The sequence below is a fragment of the Prionailurus bengalensis genome, chromosome C1, assembly GCF_016509475.1.
Source record: "Prionailurus bengalensis isolate Pbe53 chromosome C1, Fcat_Pben_1.1_paternal_pri, whole genome shotgun sequence".
In the NCBI taxonomy this organism is placed as follows: Eukaryota; Metazoa; Chordata; class Mammalia; order Carnivora; family Felidae; genus Prionailurus; species Prionailurus bengalensis.
In genome coordinates this window covers 104,799,647-104,812,878 of record NC_057345.1, presented here as the reverse complement: position 1 = coordinate 104,812,878, position 13,232 = coordinate 104,799,647, and the positions used below count along the sequence as shown (strand labels likewise).

The 13,232-nt window shown below is 44.2% G+C and overlaps 1 non-coding gene across 1 annotated transcript; it reads left to right on the top strand.

The window, feature by feature from the left end:
- Positions 1-9,168: 9,168 nt before the first annotated feature.
- Positions 9,169-9,332, top strand: LOC122482396. Its single transcript, XR_006297177.1, has one exon. It is a non-coding gene; the product is annotated as a U1 spliceosomal RNA (small nuclear RNA).
- The last annotated feature ends 3,900 nt before the right edge of the window (positions 9,333-13,232 follow it).

Below are 13,232 nucleotides of genomic sequence, written 5' to 3'. Positions count from 1 at the left end.
GACTTGGGTCTTCCTGGGTCCTTGACCACATAGCATCCATCACGCACCAAAGCCACCGCTGACTCCTACATGTAATCTATAAAGATGTGTCAACAGTGGAGTGGTATTGGGAAGCAGGGGAATTTTCCTTTAATTTTTCATACACTTCTGGGTTTTGTTGTTGTTAAGTTTTTCTTCTATTTCTATACCTGTTAGAGCTACAACGTGAAGTAATCCACCATGCTTTAACATTGACCTAAAACACTCAGGCACATCAAACCAAACTCATCTGCCGTGACTTAAAATCGACCACATACCATCGAGGCCATAAGGCAGGGCTCTGACTCCTATACAGTCACAGATGGTTCTTGGAGAGTTTGACCAAGTCCGTTTCATTCCAATTTCTCAATATATCATGATCTGGAAACTGCACGCTTTTAAAAAAAATCGAAGATGTATCAAGGTGCCCAAAGAGCACTCCTGACTGGGCCACAGGGAATGTGTACCCACAGTACTTACGCACAGTACTTATGTACACAAAATACCACCACACTAAATATTTACATGTGTAATGGATATAAATCCACATTACATCTCAAAATAACAATCTGTGTATTTCATTTCCCCTTTACCTCTTTTATTTTATCCCGAAGCCATTTCTTCCCTCACCCCAAAACACAGAACAGAAAAAAATTGACATCGAAAGGAAAAAGTGGCTGGCTAAACCACAGAGTCAGAAAGATGCCCAGTGCTCTGGAAGATATATTTTGTTCCTAGAGACTGGATGAGGGTTGAATTGAGGAAGGAGGCAAAGGGGGCTACTCTTGTTATGAAGACGAAGATTTTCCCCTCAAAGTTTGAGAAGACAGAACTTCCTTCTGGAAAACGAAAAGGTTGAGCAGTAACAGCATAAAGCATTCCTCCAGGAGAACTTTAAAAGGAGTCAAGGTTTATGACTGCAAGAAGCAGAAATAGACTCTGGCTGATTTCAAAAGGAAAGAAATTGGTTGAAAGGATGTTGGGAGATCACAGAAGGGCCAGGAAACCTGGAGCCCCAGGCTCTGACTAGGAGCAAGGAGAGAAATAAATGAGGTTGGAAATTGAGAGGGCAGAGAGACTGTCCTTTGTGGGGTATGAGAGCCCAAGGTCAGAGGCAGGATGTGTGGCAAGGTTGGGGGGAGGCTGTCGTGTTGGGGGCCAGTGATCAGAACTGCTGGAGAATGTAAGTCCCCCTCCTCCTCCTCCACCAGCTCCTCCGGCCTCTTCTGTCCTCCTCCCACTCTACTGCTGCACCTCACCTCTCTCCCCTCTTCCTCTCTTTCTCCTTATCTCCTTGCCCCAGCCCCTGCCGCCTCTTTATTGGAGCTGGTCTATACCTGGAACCAAGGGTTGGTGGGGTTTCTTGCTCCAGCATCAATGGTAAGTGACTTTTGTTTCAAATGACGAAGTGATCAGGTTTTGTGCCAATAGTAGCTGATCACGATCTGCATGCCTGTGCCACTGAGGCAGCCTAGAGTCTCTTGCTCTGCCCCCACTTTTTTTTTGGAGGGGGGTGGAGGGATGAACCCTTGGTGGAGGCCTGAGGAAAACACCTGAAAAGTAGCAAAAACCTGCTTAACATAGGAGCCTCTGAGATTGTAAAACGTCATGATAGCCCACACTTGGCCTTTAAGACGTGGTTAAAATTTCAGTGACTTTCCCCTTCACAACTTTTATGGCTGCCATCTTTCCTTTTCAGTATCTGCCAGAGATGACAGGGTCCATGTGTATGTCCCTCCTCTGAGAGGTTACTACGCTTTGGACTTCAGTTTACTCGGTGATCTTGCAACTTAGGTCTCTGGCAGGCTCAAACCAGGCATGATTTTGTAGATCATCCAGCTTTATCTTCTTGTCTGAGTGGCAACAGCTTTCTCTTACAACTCTATATCTTAAGCCCATGTGGATTACACTTGTTTTGTGAAACCTTTACCTTTTCATCTGCATCTGGACTAATTTGCTCTCAGTACAACCACATAAATTTCTTTAACTGATGACAGCTTCTCATGAGGCCTCATGAGCTTCTAATGAGGCTCATTAGGTGGGGATAATGAGCACCTTGGAGATCCCTGTATAACATAGGCCTGTATATTTAGTGCTGAACAGAAACCTTCCTACAGGCCAGTTGAAACATAATTATCATCCACAGCCATAGTTGAGTTTTTGTAATGGGGCTCTTTCTCCTTAATTACCATACTTGCCTTCGTACAAGTTGGAGACTGGGGTGATATTAGGTCAGATTTTCCAGAGGCAGTTAAGCGTTGCTGGGATTCCAAGTTTATGGTCCACATCAGGACTAGCAGAATGAAAATGACACTCTGGGCATGGGAAAAAGACAAAGAGACATAACGTTACATGGACACACCACATCTTTATCACCCTCAGAACGGTGGTCTCAATGAAAATGGGAATAGGGAATTGAAATCCTTGTTTTTCTAAGCAAGTGAAGTGAAATTTGGAAAAACTGGCTTAGTTGTTTAAATGACTGTGTACTCAGAATCTGAGGGTGCGTGAAGTGCAGACTTCACTGAAACGGTTCTAGGATCTGAAGGTGATGAGAGGAAGCAATACTGAAGCTTGGTATGTTCTACTTTCCAATTATTTTTCATTTTGCCTGATTTTGTGGGCCCAGGCCCATGTCACTAAGGGAGGCAATGTCAACATAAAAGACATGATACTCATTCCATTAAATTTGATAGTGCCTGTTCCTAGACATACTTTCACTTGCCATTATCTAGTCAGATTAGTGAATGCAACCTGATTCCTAGGTACATTAGTCAGTTCAGGCTGCAGTAACAAAATACCACAGGTTGGGGGGCTTAAACAACAGGCATTTATTTTCCTCACAGTTTTGGAAGCCAGAAGACCAGAGTTGGCTTCTTTTTTAAAAAGTTTATTGATTTATTCTGAGAGAGCGAGCGAGTGGGGGAGGGGCCAAGAGGGAGAGGGAGAGGGAGAAAAAGAGAGAGAGTCCCAAGCAGGCTCTGCACTGTCCGCACAGAGCCCAATGCACGGCTCCATCTCATGAACCATGAGATCATGACCTGAGCTGAAACCAGACGCTTAACCAACTGAGCCACCCAGGTACCCAGGTGGCTTCGTTTATTTATTTATTTTTTAGTGTTTATTTATTTTGAGACAGCGTGAATGGGGGAAGGGCAGAAAGAGAATCCCAAGTAGGCGTCAAGCAGGCTCCACACTCAGTGCAGAGCCCAAGGCAGGGCTGAATCCCACGACCCTGAGATCATGACCTGAGCTGATATCAAGAGTAAGACGCTCAACCAACTGAGCCACCCAGGTGCCCCTGAATTGGCTTCTAATGAGACCTCTTTCTGGCATTTGGAGAAGGCTGCATTTTCGCCGTGTCCTCCAATGGCCTTTTCTTTGTGCAATGAGAGATCTCTGGTATCTTTTCCTCCTCTTAAATAGACACCAGTCCTATTGGATCAGAGCCCAGTTCTTATTGCCTCATTTAACCATAATTACCCCCTCAAAGGCCTTACCCCCAAATACAGTCACTTTGAGGGGTAGGGCTTCAACATAAGGATTCAGGGTGAGAGTATGGAGCACAGTTCAGTCCGTAACACCAAACAGGGACAGTCCTATGATTCTTTATCTGTCAAATCCTGTGATGCTTGCCTGGTGATGGGGCTAAGTGTTAGCAAGGCTGCTGATATCGCTTGTGCTATTAGAAAAGCAGACCTGAGCTGGAAAGCATGGCCACACAGAAAAGACTGTAGGTCAAACAATAGAGCACACGGTTGCGGGGACAAGAAGCAGTTTTGCTGGGGTGATGAAGGGCAATAGTGGTAACACTCCTATTTCTACCCTTTGATGCTGGACCCATGGATCCTGGCTATGGGAGAAACAGCACCGCATACTGGATGCCAATTCAGAACATGTACAGCCTCCTGGAGAATCTTGCTCAGCCCTTCAAGGTTTTGCAACCCAGTTGGCACTATAACTGAGTCTTCAGAAGGCCGTTCCACTGGTGTCTCAAGCCGGCTGCTTCAGAATGGTGGGGATCATGGTAAGACTAGTGAATCCCACAGCCAGTGCTGCACTCTATAAATTCTGTGAAGTGAGTTCCGTGATGAAAAGTGCATTAATTTTGGGCACCTGAGTGGCTCAGTCAGTTAAGCATCTGACTTTGGCTCAGATCATGATCTCACGGTTTGTGGGTTCAAGCCCTGTGCTGGGCTTTGTGCTCACAGCACTCTCTCTCTCTCTCTCTCTCAAAAATAAATAAACAATTAAAAAAAAAGAAGTGTATTAGTTTTCTTGGGTTGCCATAACAAAATACCATAGACAGATGGTATAAATAACAAACATTTATTTTAGTACAGTTCTGGAAGCCAGAAGTCCAAGATCATGGTGCAAGCAAGGCTGGTTTTTGGTGAAGACTCTTCCTGAGCTGCACCTGTGTATGTGTGTGTGTGTGTGTGTGTGTGCGTGTGTGCGTGCGCGTGTACACAGACACACACACAACTCACACAAAGCCAGTTCTGTCTCTTCCTCTTCTTATAAGGACACCAGTCCTATTGGGTTAGGACCCGACCCGACCTCATATAACCTTAGTTACCTCCTTAAAGACCCTATCTCCAAACAGTCATGTTGGGAGTCAGGCGTCAACATATGAATTTGGTGGTTGGGGGCAGGGGACAGGGGGCACAGTTCAGGTCATAACCAGAAACAGTGCTGTGTGGAATCATACAAGGCTGGGTAAGGCATTCTATAAGTGCTTGGATGGTGGGTTTGGCCAACATTGTGTGCAGGGAAGGCAAATCTGTGTTCAGAGTAAGTGTCTATTCCAGTAAGAACAAAGGAGTGTGCCATCCATGATGGAAATGGCCCAATGTGATCAATCTGCCTTTTGGTAATTGGCTGATCACCCTGGGCGATGGTGCTGTACTGGTGACTCAGTGTTGGTCTGTGCTCCTGGAAGATTGGGACGCTCAGCAGCAACTGTCAAGGTCAGCCTTGGTGAGTAGAGGTCCATGTTGCTGAACCTGTGCATAAACTCCAGCCAGGTCAGCATGGCCACTTCGTTCATGCACCCATTGGGTGATGACAGGCTGGCTGGGGAGAGGCCGACTGGTATCTGCAAAACAGGTCACCTTATCCACATGGTTATTAAAATCATCCTCTGAGGAGGTCACCTTTGGGTAAGCATAATTTACCCAAAGATGGAGTGTTTTCACTCCATCTGAGAGGTCTGTCCACATACTTCTTTCCAAGGCTTCCTTGTCACCAACTTTCCAAACATGTCTAGTAAAATGAACAGCCACGTATACTACTCAAAGCTCTGCACACCGGAGCGGTTGCCCTTCACCGCTGTCCTTCAGGGCTGTCCTGGAAAGCAGGTGCAGGGCTCCAACTGTCCACTTTTAGGTGGAGCCTGTATATCATGCAGAACCATCTGTGAACCAGGCCCCAGGTTTCCCTTTCTATGGTAACTGTAGGGAAGTCCCCATGACACCCTAGGCACAGGCTGTGAGAGAGAAGGGAGTGTAGCAGGAATGGGGACTGCAGGGGTGTGTGACACTTCTTCATGTGGCTTCCTTGCACATTCAGGGCCTACTTGGACCCTATTTCTTATATACCACTTCAGTTCAATGACGGAGTGAGCCGCTCATTACACTCGTTAATGTGACAAAAATGTTCAAAGGTATAGTATACATGATGCCCCAAGTCCCTGCCTTTTGTAAGTGCTTGACTAGGAGTTTCCAATGATAGTTTGCCTATCTCTATTGCCACATCATGCCATGGACGATGTTTCCGTTGTTTCTTTTTTAAAATTTTTGGTGACTGCTCTCTAGTTTGCAATATACATTTACAACTAATCTAAGTCAACTTGCAAATAACACTAAAATGCTTCACAGCTAGTGCAGGTCCTTATAACAGATGCAGTTTGAGCCCCACATCGGGCTCTGTGCTGACAGCTCAAGCCTAAGCCTGCTTCAGATTCTGTGTCTCCCTCTCTCTCTGCTCCTCCCCCACTCACACTCTGTCTGTCTGTCTGTCTGTCTCTCTCTCTCTCTCTCTCACAAATAAACATTAAAAAAATTTTAAAATTTATAATAAAGGACTATAACGAACAACTGCTCACAAATCTGATAACTTAGATGAAATGAACCAAATCGTTGAAAGACACAATTTATCAAAACTCACACAAGGAGAAATTGGCCATCTAAATAGGCCTAAATTGAATCCATAATTAATAAGCTTCTGAAAACAAAACCAGACTTCAATAGTTTCACTGGTGAATTGTACCAAACATTTAAGGAAATGATACCAATTCTCTACAGTATCTTTCAGAAAATAGACAAAGAAACATTTGCTGACTCATTTTATAAGGCAAACTTTAATACCTGTTTAAAAACTAAATTCAATCAAGTACATTTGAAGATCCAATTAACTTTATTATTAAACAATTCACAAATAGGGGCGGCTTTCCATCTCGCAAGTCAAGGGGAGCTCCATTGAGTTTAAACAAAAGTTTTTAAAGGGGGAGAGAGGGCATTATAGAAGAAATTGGGAAGAGGAGAGGAGGAGGAGGGAATTGGTGAACAAGGAATGTATTGGGGTTTTTTTTTCTTAAAATTTTTTTTAATGTTTTATGTACTTTTAAGACAGAGAGAGGGACAGAGCATGTGCAGGGGAGGGGCAGAGAGAGAGGGAGACACAGAATCTGAACCAGGCCCCAGGCTCTGAGCTGTGAGCACAGAGGAACTCACGAACTGTGAGATCATGACCTGAGCTGAAGTCGGACTGAGCCACCCAGGTGCCCCAAAGAATGTATTGTTTAGGCAAGGTTGCCCTCCTACAGGGAGAAGGGGTCTATCAGTAAATTTCCTGGTATTGACCAGGAAACTCTGAGTTGACTGGTTAAAGATTACATTCTGGGGTGGGGTGAAAGTGCAGCTAGGTTAGGTATTAAGACCTCATTTACTGACCTGGGGGCCTTACCTTAAGTGATGACATTCTGGGCCTGTGGTTTTCTTTTTAACAATTACCATCTTTTTTTTTTTTTTTTTAAGTATTTTTTAAAGTTTTTTATTTTGAGAGAGAGAGAAGACAGAAACAGAGAACATGAGTTGGGGGAGGGGCAGAAAGAAGGAGAGAGCGAAAATCCCAAGCAGGCTCTGTGTTGTCAGCAGAGGGCCCAATGAGGGCTCGAACTCATGAACCGTGAGATGATGACCTGAACAGAAATCAAGAGTCAGTCAAGGTGCCACGTCAAATTCCTGTTCTTTTGATCAAACTCAATTACACTGAGAGATGTGATAAAAATTTAAGGCATTGGTACCACCCTCAGTTACCTCTTCGTGGTTCTCTGTAGCTTCTGTTGATCCTTTCTTTGGCACTTACAGGTCATGATGTTTTTGTTTAACATCTTTGATACCACAGATTACTTCCATTAGAGTTGGAGGATGATGTCAAGAACATTTCCCAGAAACCAAAGTAAGAACAAGGAAATAAAAACAGACATTTAGTTCAGGAAAGTGGATGAGTTCAGGAGGTCCAAACATGAACCGTAGTGTAACTTCCCTCCTTGGTGAGTTCCAGGTAGAGACTACACCCGGTGGAATTGTCACCCAAACTTTATTTACAGCCAATAAGGAGATCACCGGAGAGAACTTCCAAAGCCTTGACTACCTGAGCAGGGGTAAGGTAGTTCCCGGTTCTATTTAGGGTTAGGATGAATATTCAGAGTTTTGTCATTGCCTGTAAAGGCAGGCATAAAGTTATGCAGGCGTACTTAAAAACCAAGCCTCCTAAGTGCATCTAATGTCACATTAGTGAAGACTTTAACATTTTAATGAAGGAGATGTAATTGTCTGGCAAGGGCAAGGGGGAAGGAGATGTAATTGTCTGGCAAGGGCAAGGGGGTTCTGCTGGATGGGGCCTTGGGTTCCCTATCTCTGGTAAGGAATGCAGTGTCTTGGGACACCTGGGTGACTCAGTCAGTTAAGCATCTTGATTTCAGCTCAGGTCATGATCTCAGAGTTTGTGGGATCAAGCTCTGAATCCGGCTCTGTGCTGACAGCGCTGAGCCTGCTTCAGATTCTCTCAACCTCTCTCTTTGCTTCTCCCCTGCTCATGTGCACCCACCCTTCAAAAAAAAAAAAGGGGGGGGATGCAGGGTCTTACTTTTGAAATAGTAGTGGGAGTTTTATTGTCTCTGATATGGTTAGGCTACTTCGTAGCCTGGTAGAGACGGTTAGTTTTTGCACTCTTTTTTATTCATTCCTTTAAAATCCTTAACTACTGAAAATCTGGCATTTCTTTTTAATTCTGACGCCTTCTAGGAAGGTTTTTAAGAAGTGTGCTTACGCAAGTAGAGCCTGTAGGGCATCATAGATCACGGAAAACCGAGGGCCTAAAATGACTTCTCTTGTGTCACGAAAGCTACGTCTAGGCTTTCTTCTTCTGGGGACCCTTAGCCCTTTCTGCTTACAGAATAACATGTGTTCCAGAAAAAGACTAGAAAAAGAAAATTCAAAACACTCTCCCACACCTAAAGGTTGACAGTGAAAGGAATGAAATGTTCCACGAATGAAACTGAACCTTCAAGAATGGAACAGGTTTCGCCACCCGTTGTGAAGCTTAATGAGTTTTACTAGATATACTCAGTGTATATACACAGCTCTTTTGTAATCCTAACCGTTGCACTCTCCACCCAGAAAGCACTGTTTGAAGAAAGGTGTACTGGCGTCAGCAGCCTGCCAGACAGATTTCCCACAAGCCCAAGGTTTCAAAACCCACGACCTCTGCCCCTGCGGGAAAAGAGGGACAGGCCCTTGTCTCTGCTCGCGCCCCGCCCCCATTGACGGGCTGTGTGTCAGGGGAGAAAGGAGGAGAGGGCAAGGGCGGGACGTGGGCGGGAGGGAAAGGAGCGTTCCCGTGACGTCACGGATAGGGCGTGTGCTATGTAAATAGGGGAGCGCAGGGGCTGATGTTTCGGCAACTGCCGCTTAAATAGCATATGATCTCGCGTGCTGTGGGAGCCATTCCAGGACTTTTGGTTGCAAGTTCGTGTGCTGCGTGTGGCAAAGTCTTAGGGAGGCTCGGGGTTGTGTGGACGGAAGTGACCGTGTGTAGAGAGTGTCAGGCGTGAGAGGGTGTAGTAGGGCGGAGGGGGCGGAAGTCATACTTACCTGGCAGGGGAGATACCATGATCAGGCAGGTGGTTTTCCCAGGGCGAGGCTTATCTATTGCACTCGGGATGTGCTGACCCCTGCGATTTCCCCAAATGTGGGAAACTCGACTGCATAATTTGTGGTAGTGGGGGACTGCGTTCGCGCTCTCCCCTGAGCTTTATGGTGCGAAAAGTAGGTTTATTACATCCCTGTGGGTTTTTGGCTTGAGTTGAACTATGCGGGGTTATGCAATATAGAGTGTTTTCTGGGCACGTGATGGGTGATATTTCAGTAAGAGTTGCTTCGAGGTTTTTTCAGAGGTTTGGGTGGCAGATATACCGTTGCTGTAAGTGTTTGTGCCGGTTTTAACTTTATCACAGTTTTTTGGGAATATGCTCAGGTCACTTGCTTCGGTTTATATATACTGGTTTGTTGTAGTTTTAACTGATTTATTTTTTTTGACCTGGATTTTTACTTTTATTAGTTTTTTAAGTATGAAATTTGTTAAGTTGATTTCCATACAACACCCAGTGCTCATCCCAACAGGTACCCTGCTCAATACCATCATTACCCACCCCCAATCAACCCTCAGTTTGTTCTCAGTTTTTAAGAGGCTTTTATGTTTTGGCTCCCTCCCTCTCTAACCTCTTTTTTTTTTTTTTTTCCTTTTCCTCCCCCATGGTCTTCTAAGTTTCTCAGGTCTGTATGACTTATTTCACTTAGCATAATACTCTCCATCCTTGACTTTTAATCAGAGTGTACTGAGTTCCAAGAGGTCTTCTAAAGGCTTTCGGTTTTCTGAGGGCTTTCCTCATTCTCAAGTACTCTACTTGCTTCTTTGTGTAGTGGCACTCCAGTTTTCTCTTGTCAGGATCAGTCATTCCACTCAGGAACTTTCTATTTGTTCCTTCTCTGTCGTGAGGAGCCCCAAATGGCCCGGGAGCAGTCTCAACGTACACTTTAACACAGCCATTATGGCATTTGTTGCTGAGAGCATTTCTCTCAGGAGCTGAGACTTCCAGGGCCCATAATTACAGAGGTGAGAGGGAAGCAAAACGTTTACTAGTGTATCCGCCACTCCCATTTTGACCACTTGATTCCCAGACCTGGGAGAAACAGCACCATATACTGGTTGCTGATATAGTGTATATGTGTGAAATATCCAGATTCTCAAGGCATTGTCTTGTCATCCAGGTGGCAGCGAAACAATCTTCAAAAGCACATTCCGTTCCATCAGGCTACTTCCTTCAGAGCAAATTTGGCGAGTGAGCGGGGGGCGGGGGCAGCAACTGTCACATGAGTTCTTGGTCAGAAGCAATGCTGTGTGGAATTCCAGGATATGGAAGAGGCATTGAAAGTACACACAGATGATTGTTTTAAGCAGAACCACTGCAGGCAAAGAAGGCAAAACCATAATAAATGTATCTATTCCAGTGCCTCTCCCATGATGTAAAGGTCCTGCGTGATCAACCTGTGACCCACCAGCCTGGCTGATACCTTCCCTTCTTTCCTACCGGGGACTGGTATTATATCAGGAGCTGAGTTGTTCTTTGGTATTGGCTGTTGGGCCCTCGGTAGTGCTGGTTACCATTCGCCATGGTGAGTGGAACCCATGTCGCTGAAACCATGCATAATCTGTATCTTTCCTTGTTTGTGGGTCCATTGGGCAATCCTAGAACTTCTATTTGATTCTTTTTTATGATTTTCACTTTTTGTGAGATTCTCTGTTAGAGCACAGAGCACTCATTGACATTGTATATTCCTTTTGCTTTTCATATATATTATTTATATATAAAAATATATGTAAAATATATAATGTATACATTGTGTATGCATTTTCAAGTCTGCTAAATCTACTATTGGGACATCTGGGAGTTGGTTTCTCTTGACTGCTATTTTTTTAAAGTATGAGTTAAATGGGCTTCATCCTTTGTTTCTTTGTATGTCTAGTATTTTTTTTTATTGCTTCAGCACACTTTGAAAGATACATTTTAGAGACTCCAGATTCTGGTATCTTCTTCCAGAGAGTATAATTTGTTTTACCAAGCAATTTGATTACTAGCCTATGACGTTGAACTTGTGTAGGACTGGTTTTGTTTTATTTAGGTGGATCTTTGGAGAGTCCAGGGTGTTTCCAAAGTTCTCTAACTTGATATGACTCAACCTCGAAACCCTGTCTCCTCTGTTAATCTTGTCAGGGCTTGGCTTTAATATTTGCTAGGGAGAGTCAAGAGTAAGCCTTATACTAGGGTGTGGTTTTCACACCTAAAACAGAGCATTTCTGGAGTATCAGCTGAATGCTCAAAGTGGTAGAGTTGTTAAATTGTTAACAAGGCCTGAATTCCAGTGTTGACAGCACTGATCTCTAGGATCTATTCTGTTTTCCATCTTGTAGCATCTGTAATCTGGTAAGCCTTGGATAATAGCTCTCTGTACTTGAGCTGCCCTACACTCACCAAATGACCCACTGGGGACCCAAAATGGACTTCTAAAAACTGGCATCTTCTGGTGCTCTGCTCTGATGATTCAGCTGCCCTAATTTTGATCTCTACCTTCTCAGCTCAGTGTGAAGACTGTGTTCTGCTGAGATTCCACCTTGCTGGGATCAGATCATTTCCCGAACCCTTTCTCAGGGAATCATAGTCTTGCCCTACTTCTGTCCAGTGTCTATAAACAGGTGTTTCACATATTTTGTCCATTATTATGGTTGTTTAAAGCAAGAAGACTAATCTGGTGATATTACTGTGTTATAGTTGTAGGTGCAAGTACTGAATTCTTGCCAGTGACTGTAAATGAAGGATTTTAGCGGCGCCTGGCTGGCTCAGTTGGTGGAGTAGGAGACTATTGATCTCCAGGTGGTAAGTTCGAGCCCCATGTTGGATGTAGAAATTACTTAAAAATAAAATCTTAAAAATAAAATGAAGGATTTTAGGGGTGCCTGGCTGGCTCAGTAGAGCATGTGACTCTGGATCTTGAGGTCATCAGTTTGAGCCCCATGTTGGTTGTAGAGATTACTTAAAAAAAATAAAATTTAAAAAAGTGCTTTAAAAAATTACAAAAGATAGAATGAAGGATTTTACATAGATTACTGATTTCTAAACAATTTTAATACTATTTTCCATGTTTACAAATGACCTAGCCCAAGGGTTTTCTTTTTACTTTATTAACAAATAATAAGAATGATCTGAGACTGCTGGACTCACTGTCAGCATGATGACCCCACAGCACCGGAAGGAGATCTGGACTAAGTATCCTGTTCTCTGAGCATATTCCCATGCTTTAACTTGAAGAGTGGCAGGATATGCCATTCCCAAATCTGCCACTTCAACATAAGGATTATTTTGAGCCAAAGGCACTTGGGAAACAGCAGGTGCAACGTAAGCACTCTGATCTCCCCATTCCTTCCTGAAAGCAGGAGAGAAAACTCATGTGAAAGGTGCCCTCCCCAGACCAGAAGGAAAGAAACATTCTTGTCATCTGAGACAGGAAGTCAGGACCCAGAGAAACATGGAAAGACATTGTTAAAATAACTCGTGTCTCCCTTTAATCTTGCCATATATTTTGCTCTCCTTTGTTCAACCTAGTACAGAAACACGTAGGCGTACTCACTTCTTTGAATTTTCATTTTCCTGTTGGACCTTCCCATTGTATATGTAAATATCAGTGTGCTTTTCTCCTATTAATCTGCTTATGGTCAGACCCATTTGGAGTCCCCAAGAGGGTAGAAATAAAGTTTTGCCTCGCCTACAGACTTTCCTAGGACCATAAAAGAGAGGATTAGCAAAAGGCCAACTGTAAGGTGCTGGATCTGGTCCTGGTAGAGGGAACATAGTGTAGGCCTAGTACACCTAGTAGAAAATGCTAGAATTTCCCAGAATCAGCCAGTTGGAAGAGAGGCTGCTTTGAAAGACAAAATGTTGGGATGGGAGGTCCAGACAAACTGTCCTTAGTGGGGACCAGCCCCCAGAATCCATCTCTTTCCTCCCCTCCACCCAATTTTGTAGCTCTTCCTTCTGAATCTTCCTTCCCATTCCACCCCCCCCCCCCCCCCCCCCCCCCCCCCGTTTCTGGAGT